Source organism: Nycticebus coucang, chromosome 15 (assembly GCF_027406575.1).
Source record: "Nycticebus coucang isolate mNycCou1 chromosome 15, mNycCou1.pri, whole genome shotgun sequence".
NCBI lineage: Eukaryota > Metazoa > Chordata > Mammalia > Primates > Lorisidae > Nycticebus > Nycticebus coucang.
Genome location: NC_069794.1, coordinates 3,211,446 through 3,234,231, shown reverse-complemented (window position 1 = coordinate 3,234,231; position 22,786 = coordinate 3,211,446).

Here is a 22,786-nt window from a genome sequence, read left to right as displayed (position 1 = left end):
TGCCTGGGGACCACCACACACTCCCGGGAGTGTGGATGAAGTGGCTGCAGACAACAATGAAGCTGACACCAAATAAATGAATTGCTTGGTGACAGCATTTAGCGGAAGAAGGGGACATACGAAATAACAGCCTAGAATGATTCCTGAAATATGAAGACAGCGAGGGTGTTTGCCAGCTTTCCAGGGACTTCATAAGCTGTGAGGTTTGTGAAAGTCTAGTCTGTCCTATGCCTCTGGTGTTTGTAACAAAAATTACCAACAAAACTGTGCAGGGAGAGTTTGACTCTGGCTACGGCTCCCGCCGTTGAATGTGAACATATATGCACGTGAGGTAGAACGTACGTGGCTTGTATTAATGCTGAATTTTCAGTCTTAATCAGGCCTTTTACTTATATTGATCTGCTGTTCATCTCATGCCTATTTCTAATTAGAGATTTCAGAATCAGAAAATCAGACCTTCCTTCCTCTCTCCCTCCCTCTCTGCGTCCTTCCTCCTTTCCCTCCTTTTTTCTTTCCTTTCTTCCTTCCCTCCCTCCTTCCTTCCTTCTTTCCTTCCTTTCCTCCCTCCCCTCACTTCCCCTTTCTCTCCTCTTCCCCACCCACCCTCCCCTCCTTCCTTCAGTAAATTCAGTCATTAAACTCACCCACATTTACTGAGCACCAGCCATGAGCTGGTAATCTCCTAGCATCACAACATTCATTTTACAAATACATATTTTATGATGACTTTCAAGGAACTGTCTCATGAAATTAATGTCTTCTGATGACTACTGGACACCCAGCAATGTTTAAGTATGTGTCTAATGATGAGCATTAAAATAGAGAAATGAGATTTCCAGAAAATCCACTAGCTTACATGTCATCAAGGAAGACTTCTAGCTTGCTCTGAAACAACTTTCCAAGACAAAACAAAAGATGTCAAAGCGTAGCTCTTACTACACATCTGGAGAGTAGAAAGTCCTGTCCACAGGTGCTGGTCTGGGACCCTGAAGTGAACGTCTTCCCCACACTTCCTTTTCCGCCCCACGCAGAGCTCCCTGCAGACCAGCAGGGCTGGCCTGTTGCCCCTCCTCTGAGTACAGGAGCCTGGGCTGCCAACCCTCTGCTGCAAAGGGGCTGTGCTCTGAAGGGACCAATAGCATGTAGCTCCCGCTCCACACCAACAGTACACCACAGTTTCTGTTCTGCCTGATCTTATTATGACTGCAAGAAAACAAAAAAGAAATGAAGAAGCCACAAGTTAGGAAGGAGCCCGGACATGTGGGAGACATGGGAGAGTCTGGCTTTCCAGCAAGGAAAGTGTGGGAGCAGAAGGCAGTAGCGGCAGAGCCTGGTGGGCTCGGTGTGTCTGCCGGGCCCAGGCAGACCCTCCGCTCTGTGAAGGCAGGACGCAGAGCCATGTCCACCAGCCCCTCTGCTGATGTGGGGTGTCTCACTCTGCAGGTGCCCAGCCTGCTCTGATTAGGGGCAGACGCTGGGCCTGGACACGTCCCTCTTCAGAATGAATATCACGCAGACATGGGTGCCCATAAAGCGAACATAGGAGTGACAGAAGGTAAAGAAAAGGACGCCTGCCCCAAACTGTCAGAGGGAGGAAATATTAATACTTCCGGAAGTTTGCTTAATAAAATGTTCACAAGACTAACGACTTTCCTGGGATGCCTGGAATGTGTCCAAAACCCCAAAGGAACCATCCGTAAGACCAAACAGGAAAGAGGGCATGGGTGGAAAAATGAAGAATTAAAATAATCCAAACTGCATTGAAAGCAAGTCCATCGGCCTGGGGTGAAGTAGCTGCAGGAGGTATGTCACCGAAGGCGAATCAGCGGGCTGCAGAGCCTGGACCAGCTCTTCTAGAGAGCACAGTGAGAGGGAAGGCAAGGGAGCACAAGAAAGATGGGATTTTTGTGCAGGGAAAATTGTGCGAACACAATCTGAGAAAAGACCTGGAAGAACAGGCTGATGTGCACAAGGAAAGAAAAATGAAAGTATTACAGAAAATAAACATCTAGAAATGGCGATTATTGTCACAAGCATTTGTGACATAATTGTCACAAGCGTTTGGGACATAAGAAGTTATTTAAGAGGGAACAAATATCCAAACACCTTTGATTTCTCTTTTGCCAAGCGACACGTTTGAAGACAAGAGAACTCTGATACTGCCTAAAACGGAGGGTAAGAAAATAAAACAATGGGCAGAAATTCAGGCAAATGCAAAGAAGAAAAGGAAAGCGATGGTAATATCATACAGTTTCAGGATGTATAGAAAAAAGTCAAATAGGATTGAAGTTATTTAATATCGACAAAGGAAATAATCCAAACTGAAAATAAAAGCTATGAATTTTGATGTAGAGGAAATACAAGACCAAAAACTGAGACTAAGACCTGTTGGAGATTAAGGAGGGTGATACAATGATATATATTATTTCCATAGGGCTCCATAATAAAAGCCAATACCCTGCCCGTTTGGGAGTTAGACATTATCAGTAAAATGTTACATTTAAAACTCCAATTCCTGAGTATGAATTGCTACAAGAACTTGGAAGAGAAGTTGGGAAATTTTTATGAAAATCAGAAATGTTCACACCACCAGGCTCACCCCTTCACCTCTGAGTGCCCGTCTTGAGGAAATCCATGTGCAGGCTCAGGATGAGAGAAAGTGGGAAATCACATAAGGAGCTCTCAGCAGGGAATAAATGCAAAAATGCAGAATTTAGGGAGTGCCGTGAAGAAATAAAAATATAGAAAAGCACTAAATTGGCCTACACCTGCCCACACCTTCCCCATGCTAGTAAGCTCTGGGTGTCGGGAGTCAGAAATGGAGAATTTAGCCTTATCAGTGGAATACATCTCTCACCTGTATAATTATTAGAACATACCAAAACAAATGTTCAATAATGATAAGCCCTCATTTTGAATGAGAAAATCATGGCCATGGCTTCATTATGTTTTGTGTATCCTTTTTGTAATTTTCTCATTTTATAGAAACATATAACTGAGGAATAACTCTGGGCCCTAAGGAAATAAAAATTAGAGATACAGATTATTTCGATAATAAAATATTGAGACTAACACTGATGCCCCACAGTTGTCACTCAGCTCGGAGGACTTCCATACCACAAACCCGGCCCCAGTCAACACTGACGCCCCACGGTGGTCACTCAGCTTGGCCAACACTCACACTCTGGTCCGTTGTTAACAACAGGGACCTGAGGACCTTAGATGGACTCTCTGGACCATCTTTGCAGCTTTTCTATAAATCTAAAATTCTTTTCACAATCCAAAGTGCTTTGTTTTGTTTTTTGGATTTTGCTTTCAATTGGCTTTCAATTACTTTGAAGTTTTTTTTTCAATTTTCTTTTTATTATTATTTATTTATTGAGACAGAGTCTCACTTTTGGCCCTCAGTAGAGTTCTGTGGCATCGTAGCTGACAGCAACCTCCAACTCTCGGGCTTAAGTAATTCTCTTGCCTCAGCCTCCCAAGTAGCTGGGACTACAGGCCACAAAAAAAATGTCACAAAACCCGGCATTTTTTTTTTTTTTTTGCAGAGATGGGGTCTCACTCTGGCTCAGGCTGGTCTTGAACCTCTGAGCTCAGGGCAATCCACCCACCTCAGCCTCCCAGAGGGCTAGAATTATAGGTGTGAGCCACCATGACCAGTTTTTTTTTTTTAAAGAAAGGAAAGTTAAAGGTAGTGCTTAATTTAATAATGAAATTAGTTGGGGAAATAAAATGAACTCACTGAGTGTTTTATTCAGCAAATATTCACCTGAACACACCAGCACTGTCTCATGGTGACAGGAAGTATAATTGCCTTTTTGGGAGAACGTCCATGGGCTTCTCTGCTGAAATGTGAATTTCTGGCCACCCGAGTACAGATGTGAACCCTACACCCAGGGGTCTCCACCTATGGACCTCAGTCCAGTGTTGACCTGACTGTGCCATGGAGGGAAGGAAGGAATACTGAGTTCCTGTCTCTGGCATACACTGAGTTCTGGGCCACAGGGCAGGAGGAGGCACACTCCTATGGTTTCATGGCTTCGTGGCTGCAAACCACTGTTGCTTTCCAGAACGGCAAAGCCCTGGAGACAAGAGCTCCTGACAGGACGCTGTGTGAGCCTCAGGAAGGGCTGGTCTTCCTGGGCCAGCACCCATCTTCTAAACGAGAATATGGCCTAGGCAGAGTGTGGCCTCTTCCTAGACGCTGCTATGACAGTTGAGCCTTCAGCACACCACACATTTAGTGTATGTCAGCCATAGGCCTGAGGTGCACAGCAGGGATCCCATTTTAAGCATTGCATTCCATTTTCATACTGCACGCAGGAAAACGCGTTTTTCCACTCTAATTTGAAGTCTTGATCCATTGAGAGGGAGCACCCTGAAGACCGGTGTGTAACAGAGAGATTTCTAGATTCATCCAGATGCCCAGCGACGATGGGGCCAGTGCCCCCTCCATGCTGCTCAGCAGTAGTTCTCTGCCGGCACAATTTGGCCACACCCAGAGACATTTCTGGCTGTCACAGTGAAGAGGGTGCTGGTGGCACCCAGGACACCACTAAACATTCTACATGGCACAGGACCCATGACAGATAAGAATCAGGCCCCCACTGTCACCAGGACGAGGCTGACTGAGGCCCTGTCTGCAAGAGGCCAGGGCTTCCCTCCTGGGAACTCGAGTCTTTGCTGTGGTGGCTGTCACCCCACCTCCAGCCTGAGCCTGCCCCTCAGCCTGCAGTGGAAGGAAGATTGTGCCATGATGCTCTTTGGAGTCCAAGAAGCCATGTTCACATCCCAGCTGAAACCCCTCATGCCTGCGTCTCTGTGTCTTAACGTGTGTGACCTCACCTCTGAGACCACGGCCTCCTTCACTCACCTGTGACGTAGGGACAAGACTCACTAGTGCCCAGTGTCGTCATGCGGAAAACACTTAGCTGTTTTATCCCACGATGACACTTCTGGGGTTTTAACCTGGGGTTCCCGGGGTCTGAGACTGGAGCCTGCATTCTAATACAAAAGGGCTATTACAGCCCTGCAGTCTTAATTTCATGCATTTAAACACATCTTCTGCAAAGGGATCTGTACTTAGAATCAGAAGGTCCAAGTGCATTGACAGCCTCAAAGAGGTCAAGTCCTTTTTGGTGCCACAAGAATGTGCCCTTGGGGCGACAAAAGTAATCCAGGCTCAGAACTGGAGGCTCAGACAGACCCCTCTAAGCCCTGGCCCCCCCCACCCTGGGCCCCCATGGTATTCCATACCATGTCTCTGATCCCACTTGCCAGCACATCTCAGGTCCCTTGGACCTCCTGGGCCCCTCTTGTTAAAGCACTTTTGGGTGTAGGTCTTCTTCCAGATTCTCGGGGTGACTCATTTGCTTTGGATGACCTCCAGTGCCTAATCCTCGGAGTCATTCTCACATTTGACTAGCAAATTATGAAAGATTCCAGGAAGCCACGTTGCACTATTTAAGAAAAGAGGCACATCCGGAAAAGCGGAAAGCTCAGACTCTGGAGCTAGGCTGTCTTGGGTTTGAACCTGTATTGTGTGAGCCTAAGTAAAAGCTGTGGTATATGTGGAATATACCATGGAATACTATTCAGCTATTTAAAAAAATGGAGACTTTACATCCTTCATATTAACCTGGATGGAAGTGGAAGACATTATTCTTAGTAAAGCATCACAAGAATGGAGAAGCATGAATCCTGTGTACTCAATTTTGATATGAGAACAATTAATGACAATTAAGGTTATGGGGGGAGAAGGAAAAGCAGAGAGAGGGAAGGAAGGAAGGGGGTGGGGCCTTGGTGTGTGCCACAGCTTCTGGGGGCAAGACATGATTGCAAGAGGGACTTTACCTAACAAATGCAATCAGTGTAACCTGGCTTATTGTACCCTCAATGAATCCCCAACAACAAAAAAGAAAGAAAGAAAGAAAAAGACTTCCTTTTTTTAAAGGCTCAGTTTCCTCATAGAAAATTTGGAATGATAATGGTCCATATTACATAGGGCTGTTTGAGAATGAATTACTTGCAGAACACAACTGTTCCTAGCACATGGTGAACAGCATAGAAGTGTTAACTAAATGAGGCCAAAAATACATTAAAAAGCCAAAAGCTGTCCCTGTGTCAGCCCTATCTGAGGTCAATTCAATGTCTGGGATGGTTGCTCCATTTATAAAGGGTACCACTGCTGTGAGTCTGTCCTCTTTCGTGCTAATGATATGTGAGATTTTTAGATGTCTGCAAGGGTTTAAAGAAATGGATAAATAGGCAGCGCCTGTAGCTCAGTGAGGAGGGCGCTGGCCCCATATACCGAGGGTGGTGGGTTCAAACCCGACCCCAGCAACAAAAAATGGCCAGGCATTGTGGTGGGTGCCAGTGGTCCCAGCTACTCAGGAGGCTGAGGCAAGATAATTGCCTAAGCCCAAGAGCTGGAGGTTGCTGTGAGCTGTGTCTATGGAGGGCAACAAAGTGAGACTCTGTCTCGAAAAAAAAGAGATGGATAAATAATGTGCAGAGGGAGGGGCAGTATGTTCAGATGCAAACACAAATGTGAGTATGGATTCATAATAAAACTTTCCCCTCAGTCTCCTTTAAATACAACCCAGTGTTAGTGTGGCTACTCAGGACATCAGGTTTTCAAACTGAGCCAACTGCTTTCCTGCTGCTGCAAGGCAGTCTCTGCCCAGTGGCCAGGGCCATTCCCATGGCAGGACTGAAGAAAATTCACCTCCCACTGAGGACTTTCTCCCATTCCCACTCTCAACCATGGTTGAGAAAGAGAGAAATTCAGGCCTGAGAACCTGGTCCCATGTGGGGCACTAGCTGAACAGGATTTTAGCCACAAGATGACTTGGCTGGCAGCAGCCCGTGTGCATTTTCACATGTCTTTTTCCCTGCAGTGCACGCCCTGGGTGCTCATCTGCTGATCCCCGGGGGACAGTAGGCAGGGACTGGGGAGAGGGTGGCAGCTGGTGGAACTGGGCTGCCCTTCCTAAAGCTCCACTTCCCACTCATGTCATTAGAGCCAGCGTCTGTGCTGGTTGGTCCTGCCGCGGAAGGTGCCACTGCCCTGTCCCGGGAGCTCTGTGCCTTACAGACATGAGCGGAGGCTCTGGGTGCCGTCTCCAACATGCATGCAGGTGCTCTTGGTGTAGAAGCCTCCTAAGAGAATGCAGACCTTCCTCTCCCTCAGATTGTGATGGTGATTCTTCCCCTCGGGGTCCTTAAAAAGCTCCCCAGATCTGATGGATCACTGGCCTTGCACGCAGTGGTACATATAAGACAGATGTTTCTTTTAATTAGTGTGATCACGGTGTTTATTGTTAGCGCATTCATCAGATGTATTTGGTACCTAAATGGATTAGCTTCACTTTACCAAGTACCCAGAGTAAGATCTTTCACAGGACAATTCTTAAAGATGGCATGTGCCTCATTTGAAAGTGATAACTCTTACGGATGGATCTTCTATTTGCATTCTAATTTCTTTAACACCTTTCAAAATACCACTCTTGCCGATATATGTGTTTATGTGTGCATATATATTTCCATATGCATATCAGTGCAGTAGGGCAATTCACCAAATAAAAAGCCCTGTGTGGGAATTATGGGCTCTTATTTATGAGATTCCATGAAACGTGTTTATGCATGATTCTGGCTAATGAAGGCAATTAAATAACAAAAAGTTAAAGAATGGAAAAGCTGTTAAATCAACTCTTAAGATTAATGCTCTGCCCTAGGAGGTTCCCCGGGGCCACAGCAAAGCAGAAGGAGATTTGGAGGGATGAGAGACACATTTGCACATGATTTGTATGTAATTTGTATGTCATTAGCATATGTGTTCTCGGCTACAAAGTCTTGGGCAGTTTCCAACTTACAATTTTCTCTTAAGGTTGTCATCTCCTCCTTCCTACGTAGGCTCATCTAGTGAGGGGTGCTAGAGCCCCATATAAATATTATATCGTGATGACAGCATAACGCATTCATGGCGGGTGCTCTGGACTGAACTGCGTCCCCTCCGAATTCACATGGCAAAGTCTTAACCCCGAGTAGCTGGAAGACGACCTCAATTGGAGGAGGGTCCTTACACAAGTAATCAAGTTTAAATGAGGTCATTACGGTGGGCCCTGATCCAGTAGGGCCAGTGTCCTTATTAAAAGGGGAAATTCAAACACAGAGATACACAGAGGAAGAGTTCCGAGGGCCCAGGGCCCAGGACGCGGCCTGGAGCAGACCCTCTGCTCAGAGCTCTCACAGGGGACCAGCCCTACTGATTTCAGACTTCTGGCCTCCAGATCTAGAAGGAAATACATTTCTGTTGTTTCAAGCACCCGGTGTGTGCTACTTTGCCACAGCAACTGCAGGAGATGAATATATGGAGGGCACCGGGTTCCAGAGAGACTCAGTGGTGACAATGACACACAGCCCTGGCACTGGCTGTCTCCTGCCTGTGTTCCACAGGGGCCGCTCCGGCAGGCATATTTCCCTGGGCACTCGCCCATCTGAAGTGAGTTGTTTCCCCCACCGCCTGTTTATTTGGGTTCTTCTGGAAGCAGATACTGAGATAATGATCCAGATGAAAGGGGTTCTTCAAGAGATGCCACAATTCTTACATCAATGGGGGAGTAGCACAGGGAATGGAAGGGACCCGAGGAGTCCTGTTTCCATGTCTCCTGCAACACAGGGGTGCAATCAGCCAACTCCAGAAATGGCAGCTGCAGTTTACAGTACAAATATCAGTCCCCCACATCTGTAGCTGGAATTCACTCTAGCAGTACCACCTCCGGTCCTGAGTTACAGGGACAGGTGTATCCCAGTTCTCTGGATCAGAGTGAGCAGTGCTCTTCCAGGAAGGAGGTGTGTCCACTAGGCCATAGCGAGAGCAGCTGACAATGTGTGGTCCTGACTCTCCATCCCACATTTCTTCCACGTGCCAAGTAAAAACTTAGGACTATGGGCACTATCAAAATGAACAAGCCAGGGTGCCTACCTTTAAAAAAAAATACCCTGCTCTGAAGAGTTTTTTATGAAAGTAGTTTTCTTCCATAACATTTTTGAAGTCATTCCAAAATATTTTATGAAAGAGCTAACTTTCAATAATATAACCAGCTTGGGTACTATTAAAATACAGAATTTCCCCATTCTTTTGTCAACTTATAGCTTTTGGGAGGATATAAACAAACACAGAAAGGAGATTGCATTCCGGGAGGTTTCAGTTACTGGGCACATATGTGAGGGTAAAGAGTCATAATGGAATGTTAAAGAATTACACGTAAATGTTTGCTCTCCAGGCTAGGACCAAGCTATTTCATGATTAACGCTTTGACTAGATGTTTAATATATTAGATTTCCCCTTAAGGGTTCGTAATGTTTGCTGGTTTTGTTTCTCTACTTTTTACTTCTTAGATCAATTTCATAAAAGAATAGCTCCATATAAAAATACTATACAAATACATTTCAGTCACATTGTGTGATCTGTAATGTATGATTTGGCCCCTGCCAGTAATTAGTAATCTTTGTGGCTTTTGACCTGTTTTATGGAAATTCCAAGCCTGTCCTGACCCTCCTATAAAAAAGTATCTTACTTCATGATGGGAAATGCAAGCGTACTAAAGGCTACAGAGAACACGTGTCTCCACTCTAGAAATCAGGGCACAAGAAGGAGAAAGTGGGCACCACCAATCGGCCAAGACCGAGTCTGAGTCTGGCTTCCTCACTCAGGGTCACCTCTGCCCCTTGGGACCTCCAAGGTCCTGGTTCAGCTGAGCTCCCACAAACTGCCAGATGTACCAGGAAGTAAGCTCCCGTGGGAACACCTGGGGACGCTGGGCTGACCTCCTCTAAACCTGGAGTTTCTTCGCACGTAATCCCCAAAGCCAACACTTGTCATCACACCTGCAACTGACCCCAGAGCTGCACCTGGAGGGAGCTTCTTCCTGGTTTCTGGGTAGGACCTGTCACCTGAGTTCTCCCCAAGGGCAGTTCACTCAGGGTCAAGACCACAGACCACACCCGGATGGAGGTGCCGCCTTCCCGCTGCCTGTGAATGTGCTGCCTCGGTTTTAACACACTCTGCTAGTATTAGAGGTGCCCTTAACTTTATTTTATGTGCCCATAATTAGCACATGTATGAGCTGAAGAGATCAGAAGCCCACATTTCCACATGAGAGAGTGGAAGAGCCAGCGGCACTCGGAAACCGAGCTGCGTGTGGAGGTGACAATGGCCTTCCCAGAACGTCCTATGAGGACATTAGCGCTGACGGCCACTCACAGCTGCAGTCATTCAAACATGGATTCTAAGCCAACCAAGATGGCTTAGAAAAGGCACCGGTGCAAACAGCTTTCCAACTTAGAAGTGAGCTTTAAAGTACCCCAGAAGGAGGAGAGTGCACATTCCTGGTCGGGGAGCGGGCATCAGAGGTCCCACCTGCAGTGCCCGCCACACACCTGTCGCACTTAAATATAAGTCAACTGTATAAGAAATCATTTGTTTATCTTTCTGTAAATGTCTCGTGCATGAAGAACACGATGCAAGTGGGCACAGGAATGGCGACTGTGTGTGGCATTGCTTTGTCGGTCTGGCCGGCAGCCAGGGCCAAAGAAGGAAAAGTGATCTACAGTAAGAGCCAGGTTTGGGTCAAGAGAGGCAGTTGCCACTTTATGTGTGGGACCATCTAGCTCTGAAACACCAAGTGGAGAAAACACAGTGGAAGGGACAACTCCAGGAGTAGAGCCTTGAGCCAGCGAGCGTCTCTCTCAGTAGGGTTGTCAAGGGGCAGGGACCCGCACCGCTTCTGCTGGGATGAGTCACTGCGGCCACACAGGCCCTGCCATGGCTGTGTGCAGCTGGGGCACCTGTGCCTCTCAGAATCATGGCAAACGAGCCGACGCCTTCTGCTGAGTCCCACAACCCATCAGCAGGGAGGAGATGGCCTCTCGCTGACTTTGCTCTGAGAGCAATAGTCCAGGCTCTACGTAGTAAGTAAACAGAATGAGTAATTGTATTCTAGCCTGTCACATTCAGATGAACTGAGGGCAAGACACAGTATTTTTGCACCATGCCGGAATCTCAGTGTGACTTAATGTGATGAGCAAGAATCAAAGGAGCTGCTCTCAGCTCGCATCTTGCTCTCAGGCTGCCTTAGAAGTGGGGGAAACAGGATATGCTCCCAGGGCTTTGGCCCAGGGGCTGCTGCAGGGCCTGCCCCGCGAATGGGCTCCCTTAACTAACTGGCCTAGTCAGTGTGAAATTCTGTTCAAAATCTCACACCTGTGTCTACACCCTCCAAGGAGCCAGGCTTCTGGCAGAAGACCTGCCTTGAAGACTCGTGTCCACAGAGGCCCCCAGTCCCCCTCAGGATGTGCTGAGACACGTGTCCACAGAAGGCCTCAGTCCCCCGCGGGGTGTGCTGAGACACATGTCCACAGAGGCCCCCAGTACCCTGCGGGGTGTGCTGAGACACGTGTCCACAGAGGACCTTAGTACCCTGTGGGGTGTGCTGAGACACGTGTCCACAGAAGGCCTCAGTCCCCCGCGGGGTGTGCTGAGACACATGTCCACAGAGGCCCCCAGTACCCTGCGGGGTGTGCTGAGACACATGTCCACAGAGGCCCCCAGTACCCTGCGGGGTGTGCTGAGACACGTGTCCACAGAGGCCCCCAGTCCCCCGCAGGGTGTGCTGAGACACGTGTCCACAGAGGACCCCAGTACCCTGCGGGGTGTGCTGAGACACGTGTCAACAGAGGACCCCAGTACCCTGCGGGGTGTGCTGAGACACATGTCCACAGAGGCCCCCAGTACCCTGCGGGGTGCGCTGAGACACGTGTCCACAGAGGACCTTAGTACCCTGCGGGGTGTGCTGAGACACGTGTCCACAGAGGACCCTAGTACCCTGCGGGGTGTGCTGAGACACGTGTCAACAGAGGCCCTCAGTGCTCTGCTGAGCATACCCTGCAGAACACTGAGGGGAGATGTCTGCTCGAGTCTCCCGGGGCTTTCCCGTACTGGGTGTGTGCACCTGAGACACTTCAGGTCCACGCCCTTCCTGTGTGGTGTCACTGCCTTCCTCCTTCCAGATGTCTCTGCCTGGTGTGGCAGGTGCTCTCCTGTCCCCACATGTCCCACCCCCAGCACGGCGGTCTTGTCTCCAGAGAGCACTAGACTAAAACTTGGAAGGTATGGCTGCTGTAGCGTGAGGTGCCAGCCTTCCCATTAAACCTGCGTTAATAAAAGCCTTTGAAATGCCAAGGAGTACATCTCCGGGGACAAGTCTTAGGTCAATGAAGTAGACTGTCTTTGGCAAACAGAGAGTCTCAGAATCCTTAACCTCCATTCCATTGTCAGGTGTCCAGTGATCCTAACTGGAAGCTCGATCTTGCCAGTGGGAACGAGGAACACATTTTCACCAAGGTGTGATGAGCAGTTTACTCATTCTAATCCCAAAGTGTTGCAATAACACTAGTGCAGTGGTTCTCAACCTTCCTAATGCCGCGACCCTTTAATACAGTTCCTCATGTTGTGGTGACCCCCAATCATAAAATTATTTTCATTACCACTGCCCTAGGGCATTATCCTAAAGGGTTAGAAAATGCTAACTGGTGTACTAGTCCTACCTTAATTAGGATCTGGGCCCTCCATGACTCTCTGGTGGCCTGGAAGGCCGTCCTGCCACCGGGAACCAGGAGGAAGAGGCTGTGGGCTGCCTGAGAGAGGAGGCTTACCCAGCGGGTTCTGTTCGCTTCTTACTTTTATACTTGTACCTAGGAAACAAAGTCACCGCCTGCACAGTTTGCTCATTCTAGAAGTTAGTTTGCACTGACATTTAATAACCGAAATTTAGCATCTCAGGTATAGACACTGGATCCTCTCTGCATGCAACTGGTGGGTGAGTTCTGGGTTGTTTATGGTGTCACCGTGTTGAAAAGAAAACCCGAAGTAACCCTGGGAATTAAAGACTACTTAGTCTTACTTGGACAGCATAAAAATTTACTGAGGGTTAATTAAAGCCTGTGCAACCCAACATTTGCAAGAACAAACATACTCTGAGAGCGTGAATGAGCCCATCTTCTGAGAAGGAAAAAAATGACTACTTTGAGTTCAGTTAATAGTCCTCTCTATAGATATAAAAAGGAGTCTTCATTTTCAATTTTCCAGGATCAAACTTACCTTCATTATTAATAATTTCCCTCATGTATACTTTCCAGGTCACCTAAGAAAGATTCTGGAAAATTTTCCCATCACAGCAGTGATGAGTCAACCTGTCACAATTGTCTACCGATCTTGGCGCCCAGAGCTAAATCCAGTGGGCAGATCCCGCCATCATGTCCTGTGATCTGCCCAGGCCTGGCTGCTTCTCATGGATTTCCTACCAGAGCAGAAATCAGCCCACCTCCTAATGCCATATCAGCAGGGGTTCAAACACCAACACAAAGCTTCAGGGGACACAAACAGTCCATTGCCCCCTCCATCCTCCAAATCTTTGTCTAAAAATGACACTTCCCTGAAGGGGCTGCTGAGAGAGCAAAAAAAGACAGAGGAAAAATTATTGATCTCAATGGCGCCTTATGTCATCAGGGCAAAGAAATCGACTCAAGTGTGTTTGGAAATACCTATCTGCTAGCAAACAGCCTTCTGTATCTTTCTGATTCTTGGTAATAAGCAGGCAGGGGGTTCACAAATAACTTCACCTGTGTCTCAACCTGTGTCTGCCACAACAAGGTTTGGTGACAATAAATTAAAAACATATAACAAGACCACTGTATTTTATTAAAATATTAGATCGATAACAATACATTGAAATTAACTGCATTTCTCTTTTCCTAAAGTTGTCTAGTACTTGTGGTTTTAAAAAAATAGATGCCTATGAGCAAAAGAGTCACATTTGCTAATTCTTAGTAACACATTTCCAGTATAATGCTCATAAGTTGCAGCGCATATGAGTCTAATGACTCGGTAATGAATCACTCACTTTGCAAATCAGGACACTTCAGATTTTTTGCTATCAACTAAACTGAAGAAAATCTTGATAGGTTTGGGAGCTGATAATTTAAGATAATTTTGATGATATATTATTGGCGCCCAGAGCTAAATCCAGTGGGCAGATCCCGCCATCATGTGATATATTATTATGTGACTTTTGTATATAGCTTGAAAAATGTATAAATATTCTAATGGTATTTTTATAATAAAATTTTTTCCACATACTAATTTTTTGTGCAAGATATCTGTTTTTCAATCTACGAAAACAAATAATTAAATTAATGCCAATCCATGTTTTGTTCTATCAACAAATAATATTCGTCTTCAATTATTTAAACTACTTGACAAAAAAAAATCCAAATGGCACATTTCCAATAAAATTTTACCTTTTTGTTTAATGAAATATAAAATTATATAATACTTTACATTATGTTGATCAATTTCTGCAATTAATAATTGTAATGAGCTCAATTCAAAAGAAAAATATAGAGCACTACAGTCACTGGAGATGCGGAAGGAAATACAAGGTTTAAAAACATTTACTTACAGTTCTAAAAGAAAAGAATATGGGGCGCCCAACAGAATATATGAAGACAAACTTTGGTGGGAAAGTAGACTTGAAATAAAGAACAAAAAGTTATGGGATACATATATTCTGTTATTTAAGAACTCATCCACGTGCATTAAATAGATAATGGTGAGTATCAAGCTACTGGGTTATCTAGATCCCACTGGATTGATTTTTTTAATGATGTAACACTTTTTTTAATGTTAATATTTATAGTACATCAGAAATTATAATTTTTTCAAACAAATGTGTTTAGCTATTATCTAAAAAGAAAGCAGAAAATACATATTTGTTCAAACTTCTTTTATGATTAGCAAAAAATTTTAAGCCCACGATTTTAGAATCTTGTACCATAAAAGGTAAAATGTTTGCTGGGTCATAAGTTATGTCTTTCACTATCTGATATATCATATTTCACCCATATCATTGTAGGAGCAAAGCCAGAGAACATTTGTTTTCTTTCAAAGAAGTTCCTTGAGATGGTGACTGTCATCTCTTCTTACTGAGATACAGCCTTGGTCTTGGATCTGGGGATCGCCTGGACTCAGGATGGACAAGCTCTAGCATGCAATTTTATCCTGTTGTTTGAGTAATGTTTCCACTGAAGTAATTCATCCTTCTTATTAGTAATTTCCTGCTACTTAATCCACAAGAAAAAATGCTTTGAGATAAAATAGGCCATCTGTAGGTAAGCAGATACTATACTATATGTAAACAGGATACTGCGGAGGAGAACAAACAGACAATTTATTTGAAAGTTTATGTATGAGAAGGTGTAAAAGCAGAAAGAAATTCCAATACACACCCAATTAATAAAGTTTAGACTCTTAAGCAGAGATTCACCCATGGCAACTGAGCGGAAGCAGCTGCTATCTGGGGAGATTTCATGTCGTGATAAAAGCACTAGAAATCACCTTTTGAAAACATCAGTAATTATGCGGGGGGTAGTTTTTGTTTTTGCAATACACGTGGACAGTTAGAGTTGCACTGTTAGGGCAGAAAGACAGTGTGAAACTCTGTCTTTACAGAACAGCGTTTTAGAACAAAGGCTGGGCAGTCAGATAAATAGCTCCCACATCCATGAACTTAACTCTCCAGGCCAGGCAAGTTCTAAGCTCTAGCTGTGAATAAAAGAAAACAGAAAACTTTTGTTTCTAGCACAGGTGCGCCAAGTTATATGCCAACACTGCATAACTTTTAAGTCCTGAAAGGGAAGATTAAAAAGTAAAGGGAACAGAGAAGACAGAGGTGCTCCCAGGAAGTGTCACTCAGACCTGCCTGATGATAAAAGACACAGAATTGGGACGTGCGTGGCCAAGTTGCTTTTCAGGTGTTCTAACCCCTCAAACATGGGAACTGAGGAAGATTAAAGCTGCTGGAATCTGAAGCCAAATGTTTTTTAAGGGATTGTGACATCTATTTTACCTGAAGTCCAAGGGTCATTCAAGATAGAGTCTGACTTCAGGTTAAGAAATTAATTAAAAAATATATGTATATAGAAGGGTACATAGATCAATAGATGTGTGCTAAGATGGGTCCACCAAAATGTTAGTGATAGAACATTAATGTGCCTTCACACGAGTTCTAGGCGTTGAGTGCACAGGTGCTCACTGTACAATCCATCCAGTGCATCTATACATTTGAAAGTGTTCATTATAGGGCAGCGCCTGTGGCTCAAGGAGTAGGGCACCGGTCCCATATGCCCGAGGTGGCGGGTTCAAACCTAGCCCCGGCCAAAAACCAAAAAAAAAAAAAAAAAAAAGTGTTCATTATAAAATGCTCTAAGAAAATATTTAAATGATATGTTAGAAAGATTTATTCTTCTCAAGCTTGGAAATACACATCAGGTTGACCAATGATTCATAATCATCAAAACAATTACTAAGGTTAATCAAATTTGCTTTAATATACCACAGAAGAACCTCCATGTGGGCATCTCCTACACTGACCATCTCCTTACATCGACCTAATGTTCATGACCACACAGGCACCATGTGCACGTGTAAGTACAGTGGACCTACGTCCTTATGCTGACCACCTGGGTATGTTGACCAGTTTGTCACATACATAGCCTTCAGTGGTCCACTTACAGCGGCTCTACTGTATTTACTCATTTAAACCCCATCCCCTGTGGTTATCATCTTTGATGGTAATTCAGTTATCTATATTCAGTTCTATTTTTGTCTTAAAATAGAATGTTAAAGAAAAAGATGTGCTAATATCTCCTTCCATTTAACACATACATGGATGATATAGAATCTAGACTCTGAAACTACCCATTATGTGTGCAATAGGTAGAAATACATTCTAATTTCATGAAAGAAACTATAAAACAAACAACACAAAGATTTTGGTATTAAATGCTGATACTTACCTGGAAGTTGGTGACGGAAGTGCTAACAGCCCTGTTCTTGGCCGTTCAATCCCCTAAAAGGGTTAGTGATAACTGGTAGGCAAATTCCAAAGCCCAGGCTGCCCCACTTTCACGGTAAATGACATAGCTCTAAAACTCCTCCAAATACAGATTATTTCTACAGCAAAATAATCTTCCTCTTCTGAAGAGACTGTAAATTTAAGGTTGTACATATTGTAGACTATTCAGAAGATCAAAAATTATAAATTGAATAAGAACTTTTCGGCATCAGTGCAAGGTGGTGACTCTTTTTTAAAAAAAGACAACCAAAGCTGGTTTGTATAAGAAACATCCCTCAATTTTTTTTTCAAATTCCCTTAAGTACAACCTAAGAAAGAAGGAAACACAATATTTCAAAAGGGAAGCAGAAATACCAGGCTCTGCCAGACCGGAGTGCAGTTTCTAAGAATCAAAACTTAAATGCAAAGGGATTAAATGAAAGGGAACAATTTGATCACACAGAAAGAAATTAAGCCACTTCTGCTCCTGGCCTCCCTCCTTGTATTCCTAACAGGGAAGATCAGCTCCCCACAAAGAGCCCGGTTCTAACGTGTCTAGGACCATGTGGGCCCCTCCCATCAGCTAGCCCTGTATTTATCCATTTGACTCCTTTTAGGCAAAGACAGCTGCTAGACAGCACTTTCCTCTATGGCATGAGAAACTGGCAGGAGAAGGTGCCAAGTTTGGAAGTGTTGCTGGAGCTACACTGCCTGGAACTAGTACCAGGTGAGCTCATTATTCTAGCCAAGGTCTGCTCCATGTTATCTGGAAATAAATTATCCTCCCAGATTCAAGTGACCAGGATGCAGTAACAGGAAAGAACCCCTCAGGGAAACAGACACGGAGTGGATGAACAACTGCTGAACACCAGAGACTCGGCTACCAGCAGGGCAAATAAATCGATCAAAAATGCTGGGGACTTTAAAATGAAGACAAACAGAATAGTGTAAAAATATCATACTCTAGCTAGTGAGTTTGTTCTGTACAATGGTGTGACTTAGCAATTCTGAAACTGGTTTGTTGTGTGTTCCAAGACTGAAAAAGATAAGTATATTTAAGTAATGATAGGCATGACTCTCATTGTCAGGGAAATAAGTTATACATGAAGAAAGGGGGAAATGCTGAAATGAACCCTACCATGTTACTTGGAATCAAAGATGTGAGCCTAAACACACACACAGAGAGAGAGAGATGTTATAGATACATGGACCTGGAGATGACATGAATGTGTATATGTATGTCTGTATACATATGTTTTCTTGCTCTGTCCATGAAGGCCTAGAAACAATGAATGTCACTGAAGTATAAAATGAGCACATTTAACACACATATTTTGCTTTCTAAATATCATTTTCCAATGGTATCAGAGTAATTTGGAGAAAAAACTTTTGAGGGACTAAGGGAAGGAAAGTTTAAGATAACCCTAAAACATCTTGTATGCCAACAAAGCAAGTCATACCCCCAAAATGATGGACATTTTTTGAAGAACCCAATTTAGAAGGGTTCTCAGCTGCCAAATTTTAGATAATTTGAGCAATAAAATTGAAGACCTAAATCCAATCATTTCAATAATTACACTAAATATAAATGGCCTAAAAGTACTGATTAAAAGAGACAGTTTTGAATTTTAAAAAATCAACTAATTGTATACTATCTACAATAAACCTATTTCAGATATAAATATCTAGATAATAAAAGTAAAAAAATGATAATATACTAAGTAAACACTAATAAAAGATGAGAGTGGTTATAGTAACATCAGAAAAAGTGGACTTCAGAACAAGGAAAATCACTAAGAAGATAGACATTACATAATTATAAAAAGGTTAATTAATCAAAAGGAAATAATAATTCTACATGTGTATGCAGGAAAGAACAAATCTCCTGAATACATGAAGCAAAAACTGAATACACTGAAAAAATGGGCAAATCTATAATTATACTTCAAGATATCTGCCCTTTTCTGTGATGGATAAAACAGGCCAACAGAAAATCTGAAAAGACTCCAGAGCCTGGACACCACCGCTGAGTGCCATTGGCATTTATGGACTCTTAAGTCGACAAGCAAAATATATATTCTTTTCAAGTAAACATGGAATATTCATCAAGATAGATCATATTCTGAGTCATAAAACAAACTTTAACAACAATTAAAAGAATTTAAATCATACAGAAGATGTTTTCTTACCACAAACCAGAGGGAAAGAGAACTAACCAGAGTGGGAATGGTGTGGAATGAGAGAAAAGATACAAGAGAGAAGGATGGGATTGGGAGGTCTGGAGCAGTCACAACGGCAGCCAGAACCGGAATATAAAATCAGCTTCATTTTATAGTATCTCAGAAGGGTTGTTTATGCAGAAGTAGAATAGACAAAAAACATATTTTTGGTCTTACAATATGATTGGAAAATGTAAATATTTTATCGAGAACAATTCATTCTGTTGATAGTCTCTACTGCTTAGCACCATTAACATATGTTAAAGATGAGAAACAAAAGAGAAGGGTCGCATAGTTTTCTATGTAGATTCTAAAGATTAACTAGGTAAAGAAAGAGATTTGTGACTTCTGGCAAAACATCTAAGGAGAAAACATGTTGACTCAGCAGGAGGAAAGCAGGCCGGGGTTGTTCCCTGAACATCGCCCAGGCCATAGGGGCCCTGCTGCCGCACGGCCCACTCTCCACATTTTCTGGCCATACGTAATGAAACTGTACATCAATAACAGAAAGGCACTTTGAAAAATGCCCAAATATTTAGAAATCTAGCATCATACTTTTAAACTCTTGTGTTATGGAAGAAGTCTCAGGTAAATTAAAAAATATTTTATATTACACCAGTATATGCAGGTAATTAAGTTATTACATGCTGTGTATTTTTCAATATTAGAACTCATTTAATTAATATTATTATAACATATATAAAAATCTATACCTAATTTATCAATGACAGAGACAGGCAGACATACAGTAAATCTTTATAATTTGTAGACCTCCTATTTATGAATTCATCTAGTCATAAAAACATATGAGTAACCACAAAATCAACATCCATGATATTCACAGACCTGTGCAGAGAGGTAAAAAATGTTAGCCCCAGTTGAAATGAAACATGGCCAAGCTCTGTATTCTAGTTTTGCGTGTTGTGGTCTAAACAGGTGTCCTTTTGAGGTCTATTTAGTGAATGTACATATTGTGGGGCTTTTTACTGGTGATTTGCTTATTTAAAATGTCCCCAAGCACAAGGCTGAGGCGCTGTCTCATATGCCTAAAGCCATGAAGTGCCAATCCTTGTTCAGGCATGAGTTACAGAGCCCAGCCTGTGAATTCAATGTTACAGGTTCAACAACATGTATTATGAGGTATCTTTAAACAGACACATGCATAAAACAAGGTTATGGATTGATCGGTTCACAAAAATGTTGTGATCAGCTCAATTCACAATTGCAAAGATGTGGAAAAACCCAAGAGCCCATCAACCCGTGAATGGATTTATAAACTGTGGTGCATGCACACTGCTGAATACTATTCAGCCACAAAAAGATGGAGACTTAGCATCTTTTGCATTTACCTGGAGGGATTTGGAGAACATTCTCCTAAGTACAGTATCTCAAGAATGGAAAAGTAAGCAACCCATGTACTCAACACTAATCTGAAAATAGTAGACCAACAAGTACAGACCCACACTGGAGAAAAACACAGTTAAATTCAAGAAGGGGGGAGGACGGGGGGGGCTCACTTAGTTTCCACCTATAGGTACAATGTGTGTGGGGGGGTGTGTGTGTCACACTTCTTGGGCAAAAGACTTGGCTACAACTCGGACTTTGGACTTTACCTCACAAACACAAATAACGTGACCTTATCGTATGTACACTCACATTAATCCATAATTTAAACAAATGAGATCAGAGGCTGGTGTTTACCTAAGCCTTTACTTTCCCTGGAAGAAATGGTTCAATATTCAATAAATCAATGTTTGCAGTGACTCTGTAGGACATTACTCCCTAAATAATGAGGTAGCAAAACAAAACCTAATTAAAATGCCAAACATCTGGCAATCTCTTTAAGAAAAATAAAGTAAATCACGAGAATTAATTTGAATAAAAAGAGACTAGAGGAATAAGTGAGGAACTAATAAAGTGGCTATGAAAGCAAAATGGAGGTAAAAGCAAGACTACTTTGTCTTAACTGTGAGTCATAAAAATGTAATGACAATTAAAAAATAAAATTTAAATTAAAAAAACTAGCTGGACATTGTGGCGGCCCCTGTAGTCCCAGCTACTGGGGAGGCTGAGGCAGGAGGATCACTTGAGCCCAGGAGTTTGAGGTTGCTGTGAACTATGACACCATGATACTCTACCAGGGTTAACAGCATGAGACTCCATCTCAAAAATAAAATAAATAAATAAAATAAAAGCTAATCTTTAAAAAACAATAAAATAAATAAATTCTAAAAATTATAAACAAACTGAGACAAGAATGACACCAATTGATATTAAGGTGAAGAAAGAATTTCTTTCAGATGACTTTAGACACCCTATTGCTATCTCCTCCTTCACAGGGACGCTCTAGGGCAGTGGTTCTCAACCTTCCTAATGCCACGGCCCTTTAATACAGTTCCTGTGGGTGGTTACCCACAGGTTGAAAACCATTGCTCTAAGGTCAAAAGGAACCACGAAGCAGCATTAGGCTCTAATTATTCACTTGTATGGTTGGTAATAGTGTTGATATTGTTATTGAAGAAGATTGCTTCAGATCAGACAATAAATCAAATTTGTGATTATGGGAACAATGTGGTGAAAAGTTTCAGTGTGAAGGAATTACATGGGAAATAGCAATATGTGCATAAAATTTCCCCCCTAAAAAGTGTATGTTTCCCAGCATTTTCCACTGAAAGGGCCCCGAAGCCCCAGGCACCCTCTTGACCACAAACACCCAGGATGTGTGGATCTGGGTTTCTAACACCTACTCCCTAGTGACAGGTCCAGGGTCCCACCTCTGAATGTGGCTCTGAATGACTGTCACACCAGAGAGCCAGGTGCCACAAAGGGTGGGGGTTGAGGACAGAGAAGCCAGTTTGAAGGGGTGATCACTGGCCACACGTGGAACAAAACAGAGGGTCAACAATAACAGGGACTGTCACTGGTTAGTAAACACCGACTTAATAAATATAAATGAAAACGTGGGCGGGGAGAAACCATATTCTCATGGAGGGTTTACAATGACCCTATGCCCCATGAACCAGGGCTACCTACTCATGTCTGCAATAATTAATAGTGCCCCTTTCATGTTCCCGAATATTTGAAAAAAATATACCGCAAAAAGTTGGAAAGACAAAATGAGACCTACAAAAGGAGATAACAGATGTAAAATAAGTGTCCCAATGAGGATGGAAGAGCTAAAAAGTACATTGGGAGGGACGGTGTGAAAGGTTTTTCATGTGTCAATACCAAATAGGTCATTACTAATTTTATTTATGAAAATGCTATTTTGGCAAAATAGGATGATTTCCAATTTTTAGATAGATCCCTAAGTATTTTACAGAGTAATGTCATGATGTTTATAATTTAAAGGATTTTGTCACAAATGTGAAACAAAGATGTGAAAAGATGACTGTACGTTTGTAGTTTTCTGGAGATTCTGGAACAATACACTAAAAATTTATGATGTTATTTCTGGTGGTTTGTTTCATCTTATCTTACCTTGTCTTATTTTATTTTATTTTGGTGGGGGGATCACAGGGATGAAGAAGATGGGCAGTATTATTTAAAATGTAGTGTTATTTAATAAAGTAAATATTTTTGCTAATAGAAAACTAAGAAAATTTCCTC